Raw genomic sequence first — 26,038 nt, 5'->3', positions numbered from 1 at the left:
CATGCTCCCTACTCACCTGACCTGGCTCTTAGTGACTTACGCAACAGTTTATTCGTGATAACAACTTTGAAGTCATTCCTCATGCTCCCTACTCACCTGACCTGGCTCTTAGTGACTTTTGGCTTTTTCCAACAATGAAGGACACTCTCCGTGGCCGCACATTCACCAGCCGTGCTGCTATTGCCTCAGCGATTTTCCAGTGGTCAAAACAGACTCCTAAAGAAGCCTTCGCCGCTGCCATGGAATCATGGCGTCAGCGTTGTGAAAAATGTGTACGTCTGCAGGGCGATTACGTCGAGAAGTAACGCCATTTTCATCGATTTCGGGTGAGTAGTTAATTAGAAAAAAAATCGGAGGCCTTAGAACTTGAATGCACCTCGTATTGTAGTCGAGTTGGAGCAGTGAGGTCGGCGTCGACGTGGCTCGCCCGACCATTGCCGCCACGCATCACTTGAGCCGGGCCACGGTCTTGGTGGATCGTCGGTCGGTCGTCCTACCGGACGACGCGTTTTGGCTCGGCGATCGATCATGACTCGGCTGTGTGCGCGTGCATCGACTTCCGATTTGTCTTTGTGCGCGCTTAGTTACTGTTTGGTATCGTTCAGGTCTTCGTGGAAGTGTTTGTTAGGTTGTGAGTGTAGTTGGCGTTAGTTCCACTGACGACTACTTTAGATGTTGTCGGCATTCTGAGGGAGTCGGTCGGTTTCTGCGGACCAGGGTGGATATCTACGCGCGTTGCAGTCGGCGGGGTCCTGCGCAGTGTCGGAGCGTGTGTGGAACTGGCCGGTCGCTACGAGCTTCGTGGTTCACCGACCGAGGAGGTCAAATTTGAGTAGTGGTTTCAACTACCCGAGCCACGTCCCTTCATGTTGTGGTAGTTCGTTTCGGTGGTTCGCTGTTGGGGATGTTTTCCTGTAAACAACAACAAGTGTTTCTATTGCTGAATCTTAGCCGCCATGCGGTGCAATTAACTGTATTGGTTGACTACAATTCGAGTGCACCAGCGGAATTTTCTGCCTTTTGGCCGTGAGTGTTCTGATTACCTGCCATGGCCACTGACGTAAATTCAGGCAGTGCTCCTTTTGGATGAAGTTAACTATACTACCGTATTTCAAAATCAAGTGTACCAGCGGAATTTTGTACCTTGTGGCCGTTAGTGTTCCGGTTACCTGCCCTGGCCACTAACGTAGTTTCAGGCAGCGTCCTTTCCTCACCTGTTGTCGCTGTCCACCTCTCTCACCTAAGTGAACGAGGGCAGACCGACCTCCCTGTAGTCTTTTGAGTGCCGTTTTCTTTATTGTCCTTCTCAACGGGGTTTAATTCTCTGTTTATAATATCATAGCCAATGATTTAAAAATTCTTGTTTGCTGGGCTTTATGTATTTTTGAATTTTGAAAGTTCAGTTGTGGCCCTTAAGCCACTTAAAACATTATTCGTGAAATTAACCTTTAAGCAAAAACATTGCAGCCTCCTGCTTTAAAAGATTATGGTAACATAATTTAAAATTTTCAAATTTAATTGTGGCGCTCAGCCACTTGTATTGCACCTTCATATGTTTGTCCTATTTACTTTTAGCTTGAGGCTTTCCAGCCTAGCTGTGATACCACATATATTTTAATTATTTTATTTGCTATTTTAACTGCATTTTCGTTTTGTTGACTTTTAAAATTTCAAGTTTGGAGGTTCTCAGCCGTCAAATAATTGCCATTTTTAAACTCGTAGTTCTAAAGGTTCGCCTACGTGCCGTTTTGGTTTGAAGGTGTTAGTAAATTACAATAAATTACAATTTTGAGTGAACCTGACCGACACCTTATTTGGCCCTTTCCACAATCCTAATCATCTGTTCTGCCCTGCGGGTTTAGCGGGCATATCAAAGGGGTAGGAGTTTGCGACGTCAACTGCATCAGGGCTTTACGCAGGGTAATTGGCGATGAGTGAAACTGTGTGCTGAACCGGAATTTGAGCCTGCGACCTCTTGCTTAGTAGGCAGTTGCGTTAAACACTGCACTACTCAGACACAGTGTTTATCGCAGTTGCGTGGATTTTCTCGCTACACCCCTGGACCACCCACATCCCCACCTAGCGTCACCTATTTGCAGTATGCACCACGTACCCTTCGCTCGCTACTTTGAGATTCCATCAAAAACTCGAACCTGATCGTGCATTTGCACTGGAGTTGGTGGATTCACAGCCCATTGAGGCGACTCAATTATGTGAATGTGTGGTGGTTGCTCTTTCGGGCATGTCCAAAGGAGCAGACACCATGCATTTGCCTCATTTTTGTCAGGCGGTGTATATTCGCAGTGCGCTTTAAACGGAATATTAATTCCCAGTGTACAATTTATGTGTAATTCCATAAAAAATTAACCTACTTTGCTAGAAGTAAAGTTAAAACTGTTCATGACGTAAGAGGAATCCAAGGGTCATTCGGCTAGTAAGATCCGATCGATCGCGAAATGGAAACGACACTGAAAACGCGATGGAGCTTTACACAGATGTGTTGGGCAGTATCTCTAGTACGTCCATCGATAGCGTCACGTCGCCCTTTTGAGTTTTGAGCGCACAGTGGGTACGTGCAGATGCGTAGGAAAAAGTGCTACCACCATGTGTGAGGGTATAGTGAGAGATTTCGCCTGAAGTCATGCAGCCAGCATAACATAACTGTCACGCGTTTCCTTCTTTATGAAAATTCTCCTCTGCACCCTGCAGCGCCATCTTCACTGTCTTTGCAGCTTTTTCGATGGGAAGTATTTGGTTACTCACAGTGCTCCTATTGCATTTCGTTTCTGCTCTCATTAACTGCTGACTATGAACACAACATTTTGGCACAGACAACGAGCTGTAGACCAGTATAGGGATTTGGCGGAAAGCACAGGCGGCTACCTTCTATGACGAGAGCATTGGAAAGTTGGTACAACGCTACGACTGATGTGTAAGTGGGAGCGGCGACTCTTTAGAGAAGCAGCTGGAAGGTCTAGCCAACTGCTGCAAATGAAACATTTTTGATTTTCACTAAGGTTTCGCGACTGATCGGTCCTTACATTCCGAATAGCCCTCGTATATTTGTTCACTTGTACAGCTATTTACATCAGTGGAAAACATCTCACACACACAAGAACAAAATGGCAACTTGCTATAATCAACATTAACATCTGACGGTATTCATGCCCCCATCATATCCTACCAGGCCTGCTAACAACACTAAACACAAGCAACACTAATGAACTCTGGTGGTCTACTTGCCGCAGAGAACTGCAACTATAATTATTTACATACATGCCGAGTATTTGTACGTGCACAAAGTTACATTGACATCTGACCTTATTTTCTGGGTGCTTCACTTTTTTGTCACTCAGTGTAGTTTTGAATGTACGAATCAGTTCCCAAATTAATATCTATACATTTTTCTTGGTTTCCTGTTTGTTTCAGCATTGATGTAATACTGGTTTGTTAATCAGTACGATATTGCTTTCACCATACCAATATGCACCATTTAAGTCTTTCAACAACCAGTGCTCAACTCTACTGTCATACACTCCTGGAAATGGAAAAAAGAACACATTGACACCGGTGTGTCAGACCCACCATACTTGCTCCGGACACTGCGAGAGGGCTGTACAAGCAATGATCACACGCACGGCACAGTGGACACACCAGGAACCGCGGTGTTGGCCGTCGAATGGCGCTAACTGCGCAGCATTTGTGCACCGCCGCCGTCAGTGTCAGCCAGTTTGCCGTGGCATACGGAGCTCCATCGCAGTCTTTAACACTGGTAGCATGCCGCGACAGCGTGGACGTGAACCGTATGTGCAGTTGACGGACTTTGAGCGAGGGCGTATAGTGGGCATGCGGGAGGCCGGGTGGACGTACCGCCGAATTGCTCAACACGTGGGGCGTGAGGTCTCCACAGTACATCGATGTTGTCGCCAGTGGTCGGCGGAAGGTGCACGTGCCCGTCGACCTGGGACCGGACCGCAGCGACGCACGGATGCACGCCAAGACCGTAGGATCCTACGCAGTGCCGTAGGGGACCGCACCGCCACTTCCGAGCAAATTAGGGACACTGTTGCTCCTGGGGTATCAGCGAGGACCATTCGCAACCGTCTCCATGAAGCTGGGCTACGGTCCCGCACACCGTTAGGCCGTCTTCCGCTCACGCCCCAACATCGTGCCTCCAGTGATGTCGCGACAGGCGTGAATGGAGGGACGAATGGAGACGTGTCGTCTTCAGCGATGAGAGTCGCTTCTGCCTTGGTGCCAATGATGGTCGTATGCGTGTTTGGCGCCGTGCAGGTGAGCGCCACAATCAGGACTGCATACGACCGAGGCACACAGGGCCAACACCCGGCATCATGGTGTGGGGAGCGATCTCCCACACTGGCCATACACCACTGGTGATCGTCGAGGGGACACTGAATAGTGCACGGTACATCCAAACCGTCATCGAACCCATCGTTCTACCATTCCTAGACCGGCAAGGGAACTTGCTGTTCCAACAGGACAATGCACGTCCGCATGTATCCCGTGCCACCCAACGTGCTCTAGAAGGTGTAAGTCAACTACCCTGGCCAGCAAGATCTCCGGATCTGTCCCCCATTGAGCATGTTTGGGACTGGATGAAGCGTCGTCTCACGCGGTCTGCACGTCCAGCACGAACGCTGGTCCAACTGAGGCGCCAGGTGGAAATGGCATGGCAAGCCGTTCCACAGGACTACATCCAGCATCTCTACGATCGTCTCCATGGGAGAATAGCAGCCTGCATTGCTGCGAAAGGTGGATATACACTGTACTAGTGCCGACATTGTGCATGCTCTGTTGCCTGTGTCTATGTGCCTGTGGTTCTGTCAGTGTGATCATGTGATGTATCTGACCCCAGGAATGTGTCAATAAAGTTTCCCCTTCCTGGGACAATGAATTCACGGTGTTCTTATTTCAATTTCCAGGAGTGTATGTGCAGTATGGAGTTATTTTATTCCTTGTTTCAGTTCTTCATTCATCATTCATCATTCGTCTATAGCACCACATCTCAAATGCTTCTGTTCACTTCTGTCACAGTTTTCCCCATAGTCCATGTTTCACTACCATACAATGTTGTGCTCCAAATGTACTTTCTCAGAAATTTCTTCATTAAATTAACGTCTATGTTTGACACTACTAGACTTCTCTTAGTCAAGAATGCAAGGGTTTTCACCAGTGCTAGCCCGCTTTTTATGTCCTCCTTTCTCCGTCCACTGCGGCCTAGGTAGCAGAATTCCTTCACTACGTGTTCCCCAATTCTGATGTTAAGTATTTGGCTGTTTCCGTTTCTGCTACTTCTCTTTAGTTTCATCTTTCTTCCATTTACTCTCAATCCATATTTTACACTCTTTAGACTGTTCAGTCCATTCAGCAGCTCCTGTAATTCTTCTCCCCTTTCATTGGCAATAGCAATGTCATCAGTGAATCTTACCATTGACATCCTTTTACTTTGCTGTTTAATCCCACTCTTGAACTTTTCTTTTATTTCCGTCATTGCTTCTTCGATGTGCAGATTGAACAGTAGGGGCGAAAGTCTACACTCGTCTCTTACACCCTTTTTAATCTGAGCGCTTCGCTCTAGGTCTTCCAGTAGTCTTACTGTTTCCTCTTACTTCTTGTACATATTGTATATTACTCGTGTTTCCCTATAGTTTACTCCTATTTTTCTCAGAATTTCGAGCATCTTGCACCATTTGACAATATCGAAATCTCTTTCTAGGTTGACAGATCCTACGAACATGTCTCTGATATTCTTTAGTCTTACTTCCATTATCAGCCGCAACATCACAACTGTCTCTCTAGTGCCTTCACCTTTCCCAAACTTAAACCTTTCGTTGTCTAACAGATCCCTAATTTTCTTCCACTCTCCTGTGTATTAGACTTTTCAGCAACTTGGATGCATGAGCTATTAAGCTGATTCTAAGATAATTCTCGCACTTGTCGGCTCTTGCAATCTTCTGAATTGTGTGAACGCTGTTTTTCCGTAAGTCTGATAGTATACTGCCAGTCTCATACATGTTCCACACCACCGTGAAGAGTCGTTTGGTTGCCACTTCCCCGAACGATTTTAGAAATTCCGATGGAATGTTATCTAACCCTTCTGTCTTACCTGAGTTTAAGTTGTCCAAAACTCCTTTAAATTTTGAGTCTGATACTGGGTCCCCTATCTCTTCTCTGTCAACTCATGTACTCTTTACAATTACCCGCTCTCTCTCCTCTACATTTAATAGCGGAATTCCCACTGAACTCTGTTACCGCACTTTCTTTTAATTTCAGCAAATGTTGTTTTGACTTTTCTGCATGCTGAGTCAGTCCTTCCGACTATCATTTCTTTTTCCATTGCTTCACATATTTCCTGCAGCGATTTCGCCGTAACTTCCAGCCACTTCCTATTTATTCCATTCCTAAGTGACTTGTATTTCCGTTTTCCTGTAATAGCTTGTCAAATAATCGGTCGTTAGCAAGAACTGGTGTTAAGGTTGTTCGCCTCTCAATCTGAGAACCTATAATACACTCCTGGAAATGGAGAAAAGAACACATTGACACCGGTGTGTCAGACCCACCATACTTGCTCCGGACACTGCGAGAGGGCTGTACAAGCAATGATCACACGCACGGCACAGCAGACACACCAGGAACCGCGGTGTTGGCCGTCGAATGGCGCTAGCTGCGCAGCATTTGTGCACCGCCGCCGTCAGTGTCAGCCAGTTTGCCGTGGCATACGGAGCTCCATCGCAGTCTTTAACACTGGTAGCATGCCACGACAGCGTGGACGTGAACCGTATGTGCAGTTGACGGACTTTGAGGGAGGGCATATAGTGGGCATGCGGGAGGCCGGGTGGACGTACCGCCGAATTGCTCAACACGTGGGGCGTGAGGTCTCCACAGTACATCGATGTTGTCGCCAGTGGTCGGCGGAAGGTGCTCGTGCCCGTCGACCTGGGACCGGACCGCAGCGACGCACGGATGCACGCCAAGACCGTAGGATCCTACGCAGTGCCGTAGGGGACCGCACCGCCACTTCCCAGCAAATTAGGGACACTGTTGCTCCTGGGGTATCGGCGAGGACCATTCGCAACCGTCTCCATGAAGCTGGGCTACGGTCCCGCACACCGTTAGGCCGTCTTCCGCTCACGCCCCAACATCGTGCCTCCAGTGATGTCGCGACAGGCGTGAATGGAGGGACGAATGGAGACGTGTCGTCTTCAGCGATGAGAGTCGCTTCTGCCTTGGTGCCAATGATGGTCGTATGCGTGTTTGGCGCCGTGCAGGTGAGCGCCACAATCAGGACTGCATACGACCGAGGCACACAGGGCCAACACCCGGCATCATGGTGTGGGGAGCGATCTCCCACACTGGCCATACACCACTGGTGATCGTCGAGGGGACACTGAATAGTGCACGGTACATCCAAACCGTCATCGAACCCATCGTTCTACCATTCCTAGACCGGCAAGGGAACTTGCTGTTCCAACAGGACAATGCACGTCCGCATGTATCCCGTGCCACCCAACGTGCTCTAGAAGGTGTAAGTCAACTACCCTGGCCAGCAAGATCTCCGGATCTGTCCCCCATTGAGCATGTTTGGGACTGGATGAAGCGTCGTCTCACGCGGTCTGCACGTCCAGCACGAACGCTGGTCCAACTGAGGCGCCAGGTGGAAATGGCATGGCAAGCCGTTCCACAGGACTACATCCAGCATCTCTACGATCGTCTCCATGGGAGAATAGCAGCCTGCATTGCTGCGAAAGGTGGATATACACTGTACTAGTGCCGACATTGTGCATGCTCTGTTGCCTGTGTCTATGTGCCTGTGGTTCTGTCAGTGTGATCATGTGATGTATCTGACCCCAGGAATGTGTCAATAAAGTTTCCCCTTCCTGGGACAATGAATTCACGGTGTTCTTATTTCAATTTCCAGGAGTGTACTACGAGGAATTCGAAAGGTAGGAGGGTTTCCACCGTATGAGACAGAAATCTGTTGCGCTGTAGCTAATACGTGCTGTGAAAGGCAAGACTTACGCGGCGTATTCCAGAGGGCGTGGTTTTGAGGTAATAAGCACAGCCGGCCCCAGGCAGTCACTAACCAGCTGTGGCCAGACCGGTTCGTCCAGGGTCCGTGTCGGCATGGGCTGCCTAGTGGGAACAGCCAGTCATCCGTCCCTGACCAACGCAGCGCCCTTCAGTACGGCCTGCAGCGGCGCTTAGTTTTGGTCCTGGGCCTAAGCTCTTCAGCGTTCTTTCCTACTCACATTACAGAGAAACAGAACTCTGCTCACTGTGTGCATTTCTACATCCACATCCATACCCCGCAAGCCACCTGGCGGTGTGTGGCGGACGGTACATTGAGTACTTCTATCGGGTCTCCCTTCTATTGCAGTCTCGTATTGTTCGTGGAAAGAAAGATTGTCGGTATGCCTCTATGTGGACTCTGGTCTCTGATTTTATCCTCATGGTCTCTTCACGAGATCTACGTAGGAGGGAACAATATACTGCTTGACTCCTCTGTGAAGGTATGTTCTCGAAACTTCAACAAAAACCCGTACCGAGCTACTGAGCGTCTCTCCTGCAGAGTCTTCCACTGCAGTTTATCTATCATCTCCGTAACGCTTTCGCGATTACTAAATGATTCTGTAAAACGCTGCTCTCTGTTGGATCTTCTCTGTCTCTTCTATCAACGCTATCCGGTACGGATCCCACACGAGTGAGCAATTTTCAAGCAGTAGGCGAACAAGTGTACTGTAACCTACTTCCTTTGTTTTCGGATTGCATTTCCGTAGGATTCTTCCAATCAATCTCAGTCTGGCATCCGCTTTACCGACGATCAATTTTATATGATCATTCCGTTTTAAATCACTCCTAATGCCTACTTCCAGATAATTCACCGAATTAACTGCTTCAGGTTGCTAACCTGCTACATTGTAGCTTAATGATCGGTACAATTTTCCATTGTTACAACCTCTCGATACACCACAGCATCATCCGCCGAAAGCCTCAGTGAATTTCCGATGTTATCCACAAGGTCATATATGTATTTTGTGAATAGCAACGGTCCTACTACACTTCCCTGCGGCACACCTGAAATCACTCTTACTTCGGAAGACTTCTCTCCATTGAGAATGACTTGCTGCGTTCTGTTATCTAGGAACTCTTCAATCCAATCACACAATTGGTCTGATTGTCCATATGCTCTTAATTTGTTCATTAAACGACTATGGGGAACTTTATCGAACACCTTGCGGAAGTCAAGAAACACGACATCTACCTGGGAACCCGTGTCTAAGGCCCTCTGAGTCTCATGGACGAATAGCGCGAGCTGGGTTTCACACGATCGTCTTTTTCGAAACCCATGCTCATTCCTTCAGAGTAGATATCTAGTCTCCAGAAAAGTCATTATACTCGAACATAATACGTTTGGTCACCGATGTTTTTTAAAAGTCTCATTTTTTAGTTGTGCTACTGCACCCTTTGGTTCCACTGCACACAAAACATGAGTAACGTGAAATTTGTTTTTAGTAGGATAAGGGGGTGCTCCTCAACAGCTATATTTAAGGAAAATAAGAATAAAGACTTGAATGAAGAACATCAAAATTTACCGCCAAAAGCTACTGATGAAACGTATTTATTGAACAACCAGTTTCGATCCGCAGACTATCATCAGGTTGTAACAACATTTTCGCTCATAGCGTTAATGCTGATTGTTGCTGTTCAGCACATTTTGTGAGTGGTGACGTAATTTATATTACTTTGCAACAACAGTGACGTATTCATAGATTTTATAATGTCACACCATTAATTTTGTATGAGCTCGTATGATGCAAATGTTTTTCTGGACCTGGTAACTATACAGACAGAATACGTCGCTCCGGTCGACAACGCCTATATACGAGGTGCATTCAAGTTCTAAGGCCTCCGATTTTTTTCTCTGGCCTGGAGAGAGATAGAAACATGCGCATTGTTTTAAAATGAGGCCGCATTCATTGTCAATACGTCCCAGAGATGGCAGCACCGTACGGCAGATGGAATTTTACCGCCAGCGGCGAGAATGAGAACTGTTTTAAATACTTAAAATGGCGACGTTTTCCTTACTTGAACAGCATGCAATCATTCGTTTTCTGAATTTGCGTGGTGTAAAACCGATTGAAATTCATCGACAGTTGAAGGAGACATGTGGTGATGGAGTTATGGATGTGTTGAAAGTGCGTTCATGGGTGCGCCAGATTAATGAAGGCAGAACATCGTGTGACAACAAACCAAAACAACCTCGGGCTTGCACAAGCCGGTCTGTCGACATGATCGAGAAAGTGGAGAGAATTGTTTTGGGAAATCGCCGAATGACTGTTGAACAGATCGCCTCCAGAGTTACTATTTCTGTGGGTTCTGTGCACACAATCCTGCATGACGACCTGAAAATGCGAAAAGTGTCATCCAGGTGGGTGCCACAAATGCTGACGGACGACCACATGGCTGCCCGTGTGGCATGTTGCCAAGCAATGTTGATGTGCAATGACAGCATGAATGGGAATTTCTTTTCGTCGGTTGTGACAATGGATGAGACGTGGATGCCATTTTTCAGTCCAGAAACAAAGCGCCAGTCAGCTGACACAGATTCACCGCCACCAAAAAAATTTCGGGTAACCGCCAGTGGTGAAAAAATGATGGTGTCCATGTTCTGGGACAGCGAGGGCGTAATCCTTATCCATTGCGTTCCAAAGGGCACTACGGGTGCTGTTTCACCAAGACAACGCACCCGCACATCGAGCTAACGTTACGCAACAGTTTCTTTGTGATAACAACTTTGAAGTGATTCCTCATGCTCCCTACTCACCTGACCTGGCTCCTAGTGACTTTTCGCTTTTTCCAACAATGAAAGATACTCTCTGTGGCCGCACATTCACCAGCCGTGCTGCTATTGCCTCAGCGATTTTCCAGTGGTCAAAACAGACTCCTAAAGAAGCCTTCGCCGCTGCCATGGAATCATGGCGTCAGCGTTGTGAAAAATGTGTACGTCTGCAGGGCGATTACGTCGAGAAGTAACGCCAGTTTCATCGATTTCGGGTGAGTAGTTAATTACAAAAAAAATCGGAGGCCTTAGAACTTGAATGCACCTCGTAAGACAACAAGGTTCTGGCGCAGGCGCTACATCAGTTACTGCTGCTACAGTGGCAGGTTACCAAGATTTAAATGACTTTGAACGTGGTGTTACGGACGGCGCACGTGTGATGGGACACAGCATCACAGAGGTGGCGATGAAGTGGGGATATTCGTGTTCGATCATTTCACGAATGTACCGTGAATATCAGGAATCCGGTAAAACATAAAATCTCCGACATCGCTGTGACCGGAAATAGATCCTGCAGGAGCGGAAACAACGACGATTTAAGACAGAGCTTAACAACTGGCCGGTTTTGAGCGCGAGTACTCGCGGCTGCTCAGGCACGTGCTCGCAAGCAGGTGCAAGGTCGTGGAGTAGGGAGGGCGTTGAGGGAGGGGAAATGCGCGCGCACGTATGAATAGGACCGCTGCGTGCCTATTGAATTCGCGCCGACTGTGTAATGTTAAAAGTACTACGATCAGCTCCAACAGTCACTGCGCTGGTTAAGAATCATGTCAAGTCGCCGTTGTGTAATGCAACCATGCTTTAGCAGTTCAACCCCCATTGGGAGGAATTGTATCTGTTTACAGAAAAAGATGGTGTTGCAAAATGTTTAGTATGTCACAAAACGCTGAATTCTTTTAGGAAATTTAATTTGAAGCGACATTTTATGTCGTACCACGCGAAAGACTACGGAAGTGGAAAATGTGATGGACCAGATCGTGCACAGGAAGTTATTAAACTTAAAAGGAAGCTATCCGAAGAAGATCTGGATGACGAAGGAAAAATCAACTGAGGCAGCTCTCAGAGTGAGCTACAAAATTGCTTTGTTTTTAGCAATATCCCTGCGCCCCTTCACTGATGGCGATTTAATAAAAGATGTTTGGTAGTTGCAGCGGAACATTTGTGTCCATCTCAAGTTGAACAGTTTCGGATTGTGCCATTATCTGACATGACCATTATGCGTCGCATACAGGGCATGGCAGACGACGTCCAGAGCCAGCCTGCAAATATCTGTAAAGATTTTATGGCGTATTCTCTAGCTCTGGACGAAAGTGTTGATATCACTGGAACAGCGCAGCTTTCCACATTTATTAGAGGTGTTAATAGAGATCTTCAGGTGAGGAAGGAGCTCCTCGATGTAGTAGCCATGAAGAACACTACAACCGGAGGTGATTTCTTAAGTAGTGTTGAAGAAAGTGTTGAAAATATAGGATGGTCTCGGAATTCTTTAGTTTCAGTGTCTACAGATGGTGCACCAGCGATGACAGGGAAAAAATTAGGTTTCGTTGCGCTGTTGAAGGAGAAAATGCAAAAACTGACCGTGCTGAATGAAACAAGGGGCGTTCACTGTGTGATCCACCAGGAAAACTTATGTGCAAAAGAGTATCACTCTAAAAAATGTGATGAGTATTGTTGTTCGTACAACCAATTATATCAGGAAGCATGGGCTACAACACACACAATTTAAAAGCTTTCTTGTGCCTCGTGATGGCTGTGTGGTGTGTGCTGTCCTTAGGTTAGTTAGGTTTAAGTAGTTCTAAGTTTTAGGGGACTGATGACCATAGATGTTAAGTCCCATAGTGCTCAGAGCCATTTTTTTAAAAGCTTTCTTGAGGATGTAGAAAGCCAGTATGGTAGCCTGCCTTATTACAGCGAAGTCCGCTGGCTTAGTTGTGGCGAATTATTAAATCGAATTTTTGCCTATTAAATGAGATAAATAGGTTCATGGAAATAAATAACATGTGTGTTCCTGAATTGAAAGAGCATTCATGGAAATGTGGTCTCGCGTTCTTAGCAGATTTAACTAGCCATCTGAATGCTTTGAACATTTCACTACAAGGTAAACATCTGCAAATTACTCATTTCATAGATCGAATACGAGCTTTTAAAATGAAATTGACACTTTGGGTGAGTCAGCTGGAAACAGGAAATCTAGCTCATTTTCCTAAATTATCATCCATGCAAGATTTTCACAAAGACTGAACGTTATTCACATAGTTTAGTTGCCCTTAAGGAAGAATTTGATCAACACTTTCAAGATCTGACAGCACTAGACAGTGATTCTGATCTGTTCTCCTCTCCATAGTCAGCGAATATTGAAGAGATTCGTCCTGTGCTGCAACTAGAAATTATTGACCTGCAGTGTGACTGAGAATTCAGAGACAAATTTCAGAACAAGAAAAACATTTTGGAATTTTACAGACACTTCCCTCAGTATAGATTTCCTCATTTGCACAAACTGGTGGCTACAATAATATCAATGTTCGGTTCCATGTATGTTTGTGAATAACTTTTCTCTGCAATGAAATGTAACAAGATGCGCCTGAGAAACGCATTGTCCGATCGAAATTTAAACTGCAAACTGCGCCTACGATGCACAAGAACAATTACACCGAATATAGACGCAATTGTAAAGGGCAAAAAGTACAAGATAACAGAGAATCCCACGCTTCAGTGACACCTTTTATTGTGTAACAGTTCACAAATTAATACGAATGTAGAGGCATACACTAAGCTAATAAAATTATGTGGCACGTGTACATTCTCCTTTATTTGTTTCATTTGTCACAGTAATAATTCGTGAGTGATATCCCTGCAGGTGGCCGCGGATTTACATCGACTGGCGGCAGCTGTTGTGTGCCCCACGTGACTCTCCCCACTCTCCGCTCTGGTCCGGTAGTGGGGGTAGTGTGCTCGCGCTGCTCACAACTTGCTCCCCGAGCACGTATGTTGTGAAACCCTGATTTAAGAGAATCGTTCTGTGTGACAGAAATGCAACCCTTCAGCAAATTGCTTCAGATTTCAGTGCTGGGCCATCAGAGAGTGCAAGCGTGCCAAGCATTTAACGAAACATCATCGATATGAGCTTTCGGAGCCAAAGAGCCATTCGTGAACCCTTGATTACTGCACGACACAGAGCTTTACGCCTCACCTGGGCCCGTCATACCGACATTTGACTTTTGATTGGAAACATTTTGCCTGATCGGACGAGTCTCGTTTCAAATTGTATCGAGCAGATGGACGTGTACACGTATGGAGGCAACCTCATGAATCCATGGACCCTGCATGTCAGCAGGGGACTGTTCAGACTGGTGGAGACTCTGTAACGGTGTGGGGCATGTGCAGTTGGAGTGATACGTCTAGATACGACTTTGACAGGTGACACGTACGTAAGCATCCTGTCGGATCACCTGCATCCATTCGTGTCCATTGTGCATTCCGACAGACTTGGACAATTCCAGCAGGACAATGCGACACCCCACACGCCGAGAATTGCCTCAGTGTGGCTCCAGGAACACTTTTCTTAAGTTAAACACTTCCGTTGGTCACCAAACTCCTCAAGCATGAATATTATTGAGCGTATCTGAGATGCCTTGCAACGTACTCTTCAGAAGAGATCTCCACCCCCTCGTTCTCTTACGGATTTATGGACACCCCTCTTGTATTCATGGAGTCATTTCCCTCCAGCATTACTTCAGTCATTAGTCGAGTCCATTCCACGTCGTCTTGCGGCACTTCTGAGTGTTCGCGGGTTCCCTACACCATATTAGGCAGGTGTACCAGTTTCTCTGGCTCTTCTTCAGTGTGTGTGTATATATATTGGAGATTAACAAGAATGTAGCAACCAGTCGCTGAAACATTGTTTATTTATCTTGTTGCAAATCGATTTAGACTGATATCAGTCATTATCGGTGCATTTTTCTAACCGATACATGCCATAAGTAGAAGTACTGTCCTTGGCAGATTTCTATCATAGAAATATCGGCTGGAAAAATGCACCGATGATGACTGATATCAGTCGAAATCGATTTGTAACAAGATAAATACATTATGTTTCCGCGGCTGATTGCTACATTCTTTATAATCTTTGTTTTTTTTTTTCTTTCTTTTTTACCACCGGCGATAAAATAGGTGCTCTAAAACCAGTCACAAAACAACAAGAGCAGCACGTTCAAAATATGTAAAACCAACTCTAAACACCGAAAACCATTTATCATCCAACAACCACTTTTTGAATAAGAATGGCTCAGTTTAGGACAGTGTTTCTACTTAGGGTATGTATCGGTTAGAAAAATGCAACGATGATGACTGATATCAGTCGAAATCGATTTGCAACAATATATGTTTCTGCTTCTGGTTGCTACATTCCTTATAATTTTATATTCCACGGTCGCTGCACACAGAGAGAACCTTATGGAGCCCAACATTCAATAGACTGGAGACACAATTTGCCTAATGGTTTACATGCCCCTCCAGTTGTAGTTGAAACTGGCTGCTAGAAAGAAACCGAAACCGCATATTTTCACGGCACAAGATTTTGTTTCCCGCAGTCTGTTTCAACGAAACAACTGTACATTATCGTTCAAAAAAATATCGTCTACTAAATAACGTTGGTCTGAATGGTTCTTGGTGTATCATGTAATTATTTAAGTAAACATAGTTTAATAAAGTGTTTCTTATCTCCGTGCGTTGTCTGCATACAGTAGTCTAGGTAATGGAGGAAGTAAAATATTTCTACACTCTTCTTGGAACGCTGCCACTGGGAATTTCAACCGTCATCCTCTCTGTGATGCACAGTGTCTCTCTAGTTGCGTCTGCCACTGGAAGTGAATGAACTTCTCGGCTGGATGGAACGAACCCAGTTAACGCAGATACCTACAGGCAGCATAACGCCATCCTCTCTGTGATGCACAGTGTCTCTCTAGTTGCGTCTGCCACTGGAAGTGAATGAACTTCTCGGCTGGATGGAACGAACCCAGTTAACGCAGATACCTACAGGCAGCATAACGCGAGCGCACCACCGTGCAGATACACTTTTATGGGAATATTTTCTGATGCAGATTAGAAAATAACAATAAAAGATTCTTTAAAAATTTGAGTGAAACTATTCTGATACAGCCATTTGGTCATGTCGGTAACACTTAAGGTCTCGACTCTTTGTAAACTGATTTTTAGATGAAGTTCCATAAATGAATTAGCTGTAAGTGATATGGATATTAATTCAGAAAACTACACTACTGGCCATTAAAATTGCTACACCAAGAAGAAATGCAGATGATAAACGGGTATTCATTGGACAAATATATTATACTAGAACTGACATGTGATTACATTTTCACGCAATTTGGGTGCATAGATCCTGAGAAGTCAGTACCCAGAACAACCACCTCTGGTCGTAATAACGGCCTTGATACGCCTGGGCATTGAGTCAAACAGAGCTTGGTTCGCGTGTACAGGTACAGCTGCCCATGCAGCTTCAACACGATGAACAGCTTCAACACGATACCACAGTTCATCAAAAGTAGTGACTGGCGTATTGTGACGAGCCCGTTGCTCGGCCACCATTGACCAGACGTTTTCAATTGGTGAGAGATCTGGAGAATGTACTGACCAGGGCAGAAGTCGAACATTTTCTGTATCTAGAAAGACCCGTACAGGACCTGCAACATGCGGTCGTGCATTATCCTGCTGAAATGTAGGGTTTCGCAGGAATCTAATGAAGGGGAGAGCCACGGGTAGTAACACATCTGAAATGTAACGTTCACTGTTCAAAGTGCCGTCAATGCGAACAAGAGGTGACTGAGACGTGTAACCAATGGAACCCCATACCATCACGCAGTGTGATACGCCAGTATGGCGATGACGAATACGCCCTTCCAATGTGCGTTCACCGCGATGTCGCCAAACACGGATGCGACCGTCATGATGCTGTAAACAGAACCTGGATTCATCCTAAAAAATGACGTTTTGCTATTCGTGCACCCAGGTTCGTCGTCGAGTACACCATCGCAGGCGCTCCTGTCTGTGATGCACCGTCAAGGGTAACCGCAGCCATGGTCTCCGAGCTGATAGTCCATGCTGCTGCAAACGTCGTCGAACTGTTCGTGCAGATGGTTGTTGTCTTTCAAACGGCCCCATCGGTTGACTCAGGGATCGAGACGTGGCTGCACGATCCGTTACAGCCATGTGGATAAGATGTCTGTCATCTCGACTGCTAGTGATAAGAGGCCGTTGGGATCCAGCACGGCGTTCCGTATTACTTCCCTGAACCCACCGATTCCATATTCTGCTAACACTCATTGGATCTCGACCCACGCGAGCAGCGATCTCGCGATACGATAAACCGCAATCGCGATAGGCTATAATCCGATCTTTATCAAAGTCGGAAACGCGATGGTACGCATTTCTCCCTCTTACACGAGGCATGACAACAACGTTTCACGAGGCAACGCCAGTCAACTGCTGTTTGTGTATGAGAAATCGGTTGGAAACTTTCTTCATATCAGCACGTTGTAGGTGTCGCCACCGGCGCCAACCGTGTGTGATTGCTCTGCAAAAATAATCATTTGCATGTCACAGCATCTTCTTCCTGTTGGTTAAATCTCGCGTCTGTAGCACGTCAGCTTCATGGTGTAGCAATTTTAATGGCCAGTAGTGTATGCATCTTAAATTAATTTACAGTTTGCGGGTGATCGTAGGTTAAAAATGGATTACGGAAAAGAGAGGGATGTAACGACTAAATACGATTTGACTTACTATTACGAATATGTTCTGTTACATATGTATATCAACATTATAAAAAAAATTGGCTTGAAGTGAGTAAAATAAATGTCATATTAACAAGTCCATCTCCTGCAAAACAGAATAGTTTCCTTTTTTCGTATTTCGTAGAGAACACACTTGCAATTAAAAGAATACTTCGTAAATAAGAGTAAAATCAAGCTCATGAGCATTCATTAGAAGATTGGTTTTGAAACAAGAAAAAGTACAAGTAAATCTCGCCTGGTATGTGAGTCGGCCATTCACTAATTGCATTTGAAATTTATGCCAGCACCCTTCGGACGGCAGACGCTAAATTATTGAAATCTATCTCATTAACTATAACGTTGGTATCGCAAAGAGTGTTCGAGACCGAAGATTTTAAAAATTATGAAATGGTACAAATCTTAACTGGCAGAATCTGAAATGCCTTCAGGGAGGAAAATGAAGTCATTCTGCAACGCCTTTGCTTATCTGTTCCGTAGAGATCGTGTAGACAAAATCAGGCAAATAACAGCTAGCACAGGAACTCTATCCTTGATTGAAACGGGAAGAGACTTTATGCTAGTACAATAAAAGGTACCCTCTGCCTCTCACTTCAGTGACTTACAGCTTATAGAAGTAGTTATAGATGTAGAAGAGACCATATTTGCTCTGCCTAATTGTATTCGACGTACCCCTAATATTTGTTGATACAACTACAGGGTCAGGGCTATGCGAAAATCTCTACACATATTTGCGTTGTTAAGAGAATATTTGTAGTTCTCGAAGAAAGAATGGGCATCCGTAGAAATTTATTCAAGAGGAGAAAAAAAATTATGATATTCAAATTTTTCTTATAGAGGCTATTCCCAGAGGACTGTTCAGTACCCAGGGATATTACAGGAATGATAATTTGAAGGATAATTTGAAGCAAAAAAGTGTAGTAAACACGGAATATAAAATACGTACCTTAAGAGCTATGAACATTTCTTCATGTTCCTATTGTGAAACAAATATGTTCTACTGCAACCTCTTTGCTTTCCCCCTTGTGAGAGATGGAAATATGGACCAAAACAAGAAGAAAGGACGTCCTATCAGCATGGGCTCTAAACTGTATGCATTAATAGCTACGAGCACTTGTCATCTTCGATGCTCTGAAACACATTTCCACTGAACAAGTGCTCATAGCTCTTGAGGCATGCATTTTAGACCTCATGTTTACTGGAACTCTTTAGCTCCGTATGGTGGTTCCTATCATAACCTTGAATGTTGAGCATTCCTCATGGGACACCCTTGTAAGGGGTTCATTACTATTCGCTAGCGCACTTGAGCAGATGTAATTTCGATGAATTGCTCACGCGCTGCCTGCGATATGGAATATCTATGCTACAATAGAATCGCAGGTCAGAGCAATGTTGGCAGTAAGTCGAGTTCAGTAGCTCGCAGAGAGCAGTCCTGTTTTGTAGCGCGCATATGTAAATTATCACAACTGATTTAACCGCAATTGTAATGTTAAAGTGCCATGTAATTCCTTGCAGAAATGATTCAATAATAACTTTGGTTCTGAAGAAATCTTTTGACAGTCATTTATCTGAGTTTAAATATTTTACGAATTTTTCCTGTGCATGCTCGTGTTGATTAAGCAAAAGAAAATCAGTTGTTTTCCTACATATGAAAATCTAGTGGCCAGCATTGCACTGGGCTGTGCCCAAAGTTTCTTATAGGAGCAGATACATAGATAGCGTTATCCGGCAACATCACTGTGAGGTAAGAATATTTCAGTTTATTCAGGATGATTTCACAAGGCCATGACGCAGCGCTGCTGACGTCAAAACTTATTCATCTCGATATGCAGTCAGTCTTTAATGGAAGATGACAAAACCTGAAATTTTATTATTGGAATGAAATTTTTCTATTGGGAACTTAAACTAGATTTTTCTGTTGGGAGGTTACACTAAATGTGAATATTATAATTATTTTTCTGTTGGGAGGTATAACTGATTCGGTGAGTTTGAGAACGTGTCCTACTCCAGTTACTAAATGTGACAGGAAGTTCACAACGATAAGTATGTTTCATTACTACATGCTAAATTCGCCTTTTACGTTATTAATATGAATACGAATGCCACCTTTTTGATTCGGCGATCTGAAATTACATTTTTCTTGTGGATGAATCTGCAGTATCCAACAAATTATCCACAAAAAATATTTTTCTTCATATCCGAATTATGTTATGTTTACGCCGACAATTAAAACTTCGAAACAGATAAAAATCTAAGTAAACATAAGGCGTTACGTATGATATCAAGAAAAGTAATCAGGAAAGAATGCCACATTAATCTATTGAATTTTGATTCAGCTTCTAGCAATATTTTTACATAGAAATATCATACCTCTGGTCATAGAAAAGCGTCCACTGCAATATTTTCATATCTTTTATTATTGAATGTTTGCTGCCATAATTAACGTTGAAGAAAATGTGTTTTGAAAGCTACTTTTTAGTAAAATTTAACGTAGTGCCAGAATTCGAACAGGAAAATGTGAGAAATTTCCAAAACCACACCGTAACTCGTCGGTAGAATCGACTCAGCCTCGGATTAAACCAAGGCGAGACAGGTTTTGCAAATATGACACATTAGCGTTTAACCATTCCCATTGGAATACAAGATTTGTAGCTCCATTAATGTCTGTTGCGCTGTGTTGGAGCCCTAGATTTTGAAAGGGCCCCAACTCCTTGAGAGAATCAACTTTTCGACCTCGATATTTCACACTTTTCCCTTCTCGGCAGATTCTTTCGGATCCACATATACACACAAATATAGTATATTACATCCAAGTTCTTCAGAGTCCACTATTACGGCTGGGCTGTGTAAAACTAGCTGTAGACCCAGCAAGCTGTCACGTGTCTTCTGTGTCCACAGAGAAGTGGTAAGTTGCTGCTGTGATTACCACCACATTCAGAGAGGGTAAAAGTTCCCCTCTTGGTCCCCTGACGGCTACGGAGATTGTTATGCTATTGTAAATATAATACTGTAAGGTGTCAGGCAAATCCAACACCTTCCATGAAAACCCTGACATGATAAGCAAATCCAGTGGTATGTCACATAGCTCCGACTAAATCGTGACATTAAATTAACCAAAGTAATACGAGTAACGAGTGAGCAAATGGAATACCACAGACTAACACAAGAATGCCTAAATGCATGTCATACCTTCCCACCGTGAGACAGACGCAGTTCCAAGGGGAGAAACGAGAACAGAAGCCGAGAGCAGAACCGTGTTAAGCTGGAAGGCCCTACGATAAGGGACGGACACCCACGTCGCCAGCTATCTGCTAGGACAACACCACCCCCAAGTTTTATCGTGAGACTTTTTCGCGTCTCTGTTACGTTAGGACCACCCTCCAGCCCATGTTAAAAGATAGAGCCCTCCAGAAGAACAGTATAGATCTTACGATAACGATAAAAGGATCACACCAGCTGCAAGTTTTAGCGTGAGACTTTTTCGCTTCTCTGTTACGTTGCAAACTTTAAAAACATTGCCCCACCACGAAAAGTATAACGTTTCTCATTGGATAGACAGAATTTTTGTAGGCGGAGTTTAAGGTTAACATTGAGACCCTGATTGGTCATATGAAAACACAGCCAGATAGTTTTTTTAAACCAACTTCGGTAAATTGTAGTAAGGAGAAGTTAGAGGAGAGTTGCTTCCGAGAGGGCGAGCTGGACGGAGCTGTGCCGTCCGCCGCCCCCTGACGAACACTGACAAGGTAATGAATGCACGCGATGCCGTATTTTTGAGCGCATAAGGCTTCACTCAGAACTGCAGAAGTCTCATCTGTTATATCCCCTTTATGTAATACTAGTGTCGATCGTCAATTAAAGCTCATGGTGTTCACATTTGCCACTTGAAGTAAAAATCTGAAACACGTTATATAGTTATTAAGAAGCCACTTCAGCCACTGTAATTTACGACAAGTTAGATAAGTAATTAAAGATAATTGAGGGTCACTGTAGACCATTTTCATAGTTTTCTCTTTTGTGAAACTTAATTTAAACCTAGATTATAGATGTGATATGGCATAGGTCATCCTTCGATCCATTGTAGAACTTGGAAACACACTCAGGGAATATTCGTTCACATTTTTGTTGAATGCAGTTAGTATTAAAAATCCTGTATTAAAACATTTCCTTTTATAAATAGTGCAATTTATAAACGATGTTTTGTGAGTAGAATAAAATTTCCAATGGTAAACTTAACTGCTTTTTCATCTCCTTACCAGCAACAGGTCCCAGGTTCAAACTAGTCAACTCCCTAAAAAACACGCTCAGAGCGTCGTTGCGCGAAAGTGGTAGGGAGACACGATATAGAACAAACAGAATGTTTTGAATACTGCCATTAATCTGTATATTTTAAAATTTTTTTGTTCCATAATAACTTTGAAAAATTAAGCAAATACTATAATGAGAGTAAGGTTTTGTTAAGTGTAGTTTACCTGTTTAAAATAAACTCTTTGACGTAGGTTGAATAAATGTATAAAAACATATTTTGTAAATAACTTTGTAATATTTCAAGCACAACTATTATTAATTATGTCAATTTTGTATGTATATGCTGTCATGCAATTGTAGACGGTTCATACTTAGGGTTTTGGTAAGCAGAATTGTAAATTGAAAAGGTGTAGGGATCATAGGTAGAACGGAACTCCGTTCTGTAGTGGAATGGAAAAGGTGGTGTGGCGCGCGAGTGAGAATTGGCGCGCGAGCAGCACACAGTCGGTAGCTGCCCTGCAAGTAGTGAACACGCGTTACGTCGGTCAAGCACTAGAGGCCCCGAATTTACCTGCAAGACTGGGTTTTTGGCCTCGGACGTGTTGTACATGACTGGCGCAGTACGGCAATAAATTAATAGCTCAGAAATTTGTAATTTTATCGTCACCACCAAGAGGAAGACAGAGCGATGTACATCAAGAGCCGTACCTGCGCAATGTTACTACACAGCACCGCCTCACGCCACCTTCGACATCAGTAACAGGCAAAGTACTTTATTTAGAAGTGTATCACAGTATGAACCATCCATCTTCAATCAGTGGAATATAAGTGTTAAATGTACCTTTGTGTTTAACCGTAATTTTCCTATTTCATTTACCTCAGTAGGGTCCTTACCTAAACGAATTTATTCCGAGTATCCTGAAGCTTATTGAAGCTTGAATAATAGTAAATTACTGGCAAGACAACTGTTTTGGTAGTAAATTCTGAAAATCATTGTTAAATACAAAAGTTTGCAAGTATCAGTTTAAGGGCCACCGCTTTGCGTGACCATGAGGATAAGTTTTAAATAGTATTTCTGAAAGTAAAATAACGTAATTGTTTAACTGCAACAATCTTAACAGTAATTGTTCGTGTTGCTTCTCCATGTCAAAGAAAGCCAGACAAATATTGGTGTTAATAAAACGTTAACAAATAACAGTCCTAAAGAAATGAAATTTAGTCGTGTTAAATAATAGTTTTGGTCACGTGAATTACAGCTATAAGCTTAACATTTTTTGTACCCTTGTTGAGATATATGTGTGTCTTCTGAAATTATTACTGAAGTGTAGTGATAAACTCCATAAGTAACAGAAAGTGGGATTAATAGTACTTACTGCCAAGTGACCATAGTAAGTGAAAGTAGTTATTTATTCAGTGTCGAAAATTGACTTCATCTTTTTGTGTAGACACTGTGCCAGATTTGGGCTGGCGGCCGTTTTATTAAGCGAAACAGTTTATTATTATTGTGGTGTCACCGCCAGACACCACACTTGCTAGGTGGTAGCCTTTAAATCGGCCGCGCTCCGTTAGTATACGTCGGACCCGCGTGTCGCCACTATCAGTGATTGCAGACCGAGCGCCGCCACACGGCATGTCTAGAGACACTTCCTAGCACTCGCCCAGTTGTACAGCCGACTTTGCTAGAGATGGTTCACTGACAAATTACGCTCTCATTTGCCGAGACGATAGTTAGCATAGCCTTCAGCTACGTCATTTGTTACGACCTAGCAAGGCGCCATTACCAGTTAGTATTGATGCTGTAAAACATGTACCGTCTAGAGCGATGTTCACCAATTATGGATTAAAGTTAAGTATTCCAGCAGCTACGTATTATTTTTGCTAGTCTCATTTCCCTGTCCTGTTCCAGACCTCACGCCAGCCTGCGTGAGCTTAAACGCGTGCCTTTCGGCTTCCTTCATAGTGGATTGGCTGTCTTGCCAATCCACAACAATTATAACAGGCTCTGTCTGATAAAAGGTTTCCAAAAGTAATTATTCTCACTGTTTTTCCCCCAAACTGTATGATTCGGAGAAAAATAGTTCGATACTTTACCATTGGATTGAACACGGTTAAACTCTCTCTTCGAGAGCCGATGGTTTGGAGTGTTAGTGCTGCGTGATTTTGTGGTGGTGTTCCTGCCGCTACTTACTGCACAGTTCTGACATTCCGAATCGCGGATCTTTACAGTGGTAGAACTTAAACGTTCTGGTACCGTAATGACGAGAACGCGAAAGTACCGTTGCAAGGTAAGCTTACATAAAGTCCTTCGAAGGAAGACTGTAAATCATCCCCCAAGAATGATCAACGGTACGTGCTAGGGAAGTAGCCAAAAGTCTGCAGGATTATCCACTGCTGCTTGAGGAAGGAGTTGGATTGGATGCAGCCGATAGGACGCGCTGAACACTTACCTCAGTCCGTAGCAGGTGAGCCGGCGATGGCCTGGAAGCAGCGACCGTGCCTCAGCTAGTGGGGCAGCTGCAGGCTACGCGCGCGTCTCCTCGCAACTGGCGGAGAGGCCGCTTTCTACTCGGTGGAGCCTTCCACAAGCGGCCGGGCGGTGGGGAGGTGCCGCGCGCGGCCCTCAGTCTCAGAGATCAGCCTCTCGAGGCGAACTTGTTGCCTCAGTGAGCGGCTGCGACCGCGACAAGACAACAGCGTTCACAAGTAGGAGCTGCTGTAGACGTTGTTCGATTGCCTGCACGCGTCGTGACCATCCAGTCTCCACTCACGTCTCGGTGTGGTATTGTTAGGCTGTACGAACAAAAGTGAAACATATCTACCGTACTGAAAAGTTTATGGTGTTGCAGGACAACACTGACCGAACTACTTGTTCACCACTTACATTCCTGCCGCGTGGAGTGAGTCATTGTCGTCTATACCACACAGACATAATTTCGACTGCATTTTGGCCGCTCTTTTTTAGATGAGATTAGTTTTTCGTTCCATAGATCCGTGCTGAGGAGATCCTCGTGGATGTGGAGCATGTCATTTTTTTTATAAAAAGCTGAAATAACAATAGTAATAGTATGAATATATATACAGAACATCATTTGTTTCTATTAAAAAAATTCGTCAATGGAGTAGGGGTTGCCCACTAGTAAGCCTTTCAGGCTCCTTTAAAACTGATCTTTATTTGATACTAAATTTTTTATGTTTGCTGGCAAATTAATGAAGATGAGTGTTCCTGAGTAGTGGACCCCTTTTTGAACTAAAGTAAGTGCTTTCAAGTCCTTGTGCAGATCATTTTTGTTCCTGGTATGGTATTGTACGTATGAACTGAGCTGTTTGTTGGAAAAAGAGATATATTATTTAGGACAAATTTCATTAAGGAGTAAATATACTGAGAGGCAGTAATTCGTGTACCCAGTTCTTTGAAGAGGTTTCTACAGGACGTCCGTGAATTTACTCCACAAATAATACGTATTACACGCATTTGGACTCTGAAAACTTTTGTTTGACTTGAAGAGTTGCCCCAAAATATTATACCGTATGACATTATGGAACGAAAGTAGGCAAAGTATGCAAGCTTTTTCATTTTTATGTCGCCTATGTCTTCTAACACTCAAATTGCAAATACAGATTTGTTAAGGCGTTTCTGCAGTTCTGTGGTGTGCTCCCCCCAACTGAATTTATTGTCAAGTTGTAATCCCAGGAATTTAAGACTGTCAACCTCTTCTATCTGCTCTTCTTCATACTTTATGCATATGCTGGGTGGAAACCTCTTACAGGATGTGAATTGCATATAGTGAGTCTTTTCGAGAGTGAGTTGGCTTTAAACCATTTATTAATATCCATGAAAATATCATTAGCAGATCTTTCTAGAACTACACTCGACGTACTATTTATTGCAATACTTGTGTCATCTGCAAACAAAACGAACTCTGCTTCTGGCAGTGTAACTGATGAGACATCATTAATGTGCCACAGTGAGTTAGCCGCACGGGATTAGCAGACCGGTCTGGGGCGCTGCAGTCGTAGACTGCGCGGCTCGTCCCGGCGGAGGTTCGAGTCCTCCCTCGGGCATGGGTGTGTAAATTTGTCCTTAGGTTAAGTAGTGTGTAAGCTTAGGGACTGATGACCGTAGCAGTTA

The 26,038-nt window shown here is 44.2% G+C and overlaps 1 protein-coding gene across 2 annotated transcripts in view; it reads right to left on the bottom strand.

The window, feature by feature from the left end:
* Positions 1 to 24,447, bottom strand: part of LOC124612936 (alpha-tocopherol transfer protein-like) — a 156,980-nt gene extending 132,533 nt beyond the window's left edge. For both annotated transcript variants that reach the window (XM_047141433.1, XM_047141434.1), the window contains exon 1: positions 24,357 to 24,447. The gene's annotated coding sequence lies outside the window, so the exon portion shown is untranslated. The remainder of the gene's footprint in view (positions 1 to 24,356) is intronic.
* Between the last annotated feature and the right edge of the window lie 1,591 nt (positions 24,448 to 26,038).

Source organism: Schistocerca americana, chromosome 4, assembly GCF_021461395.2.
Source record: "Schistocerca americana isolate TAMUIC-IGC-003095 chromosome 4, iqSchAmer2.1, whole genome shotgun sequence".
Lineage (NCBI taxonomy): Eukaryota > Metazoa > Arthropoda > Insecta > Orthoptera > Acrididae > Schistocerca > Schistocerca americana.
Note: the sequence above shows the minus strand (reverse complement) of the source record. Positions and strands in the feature narration are given on the sequence as shown.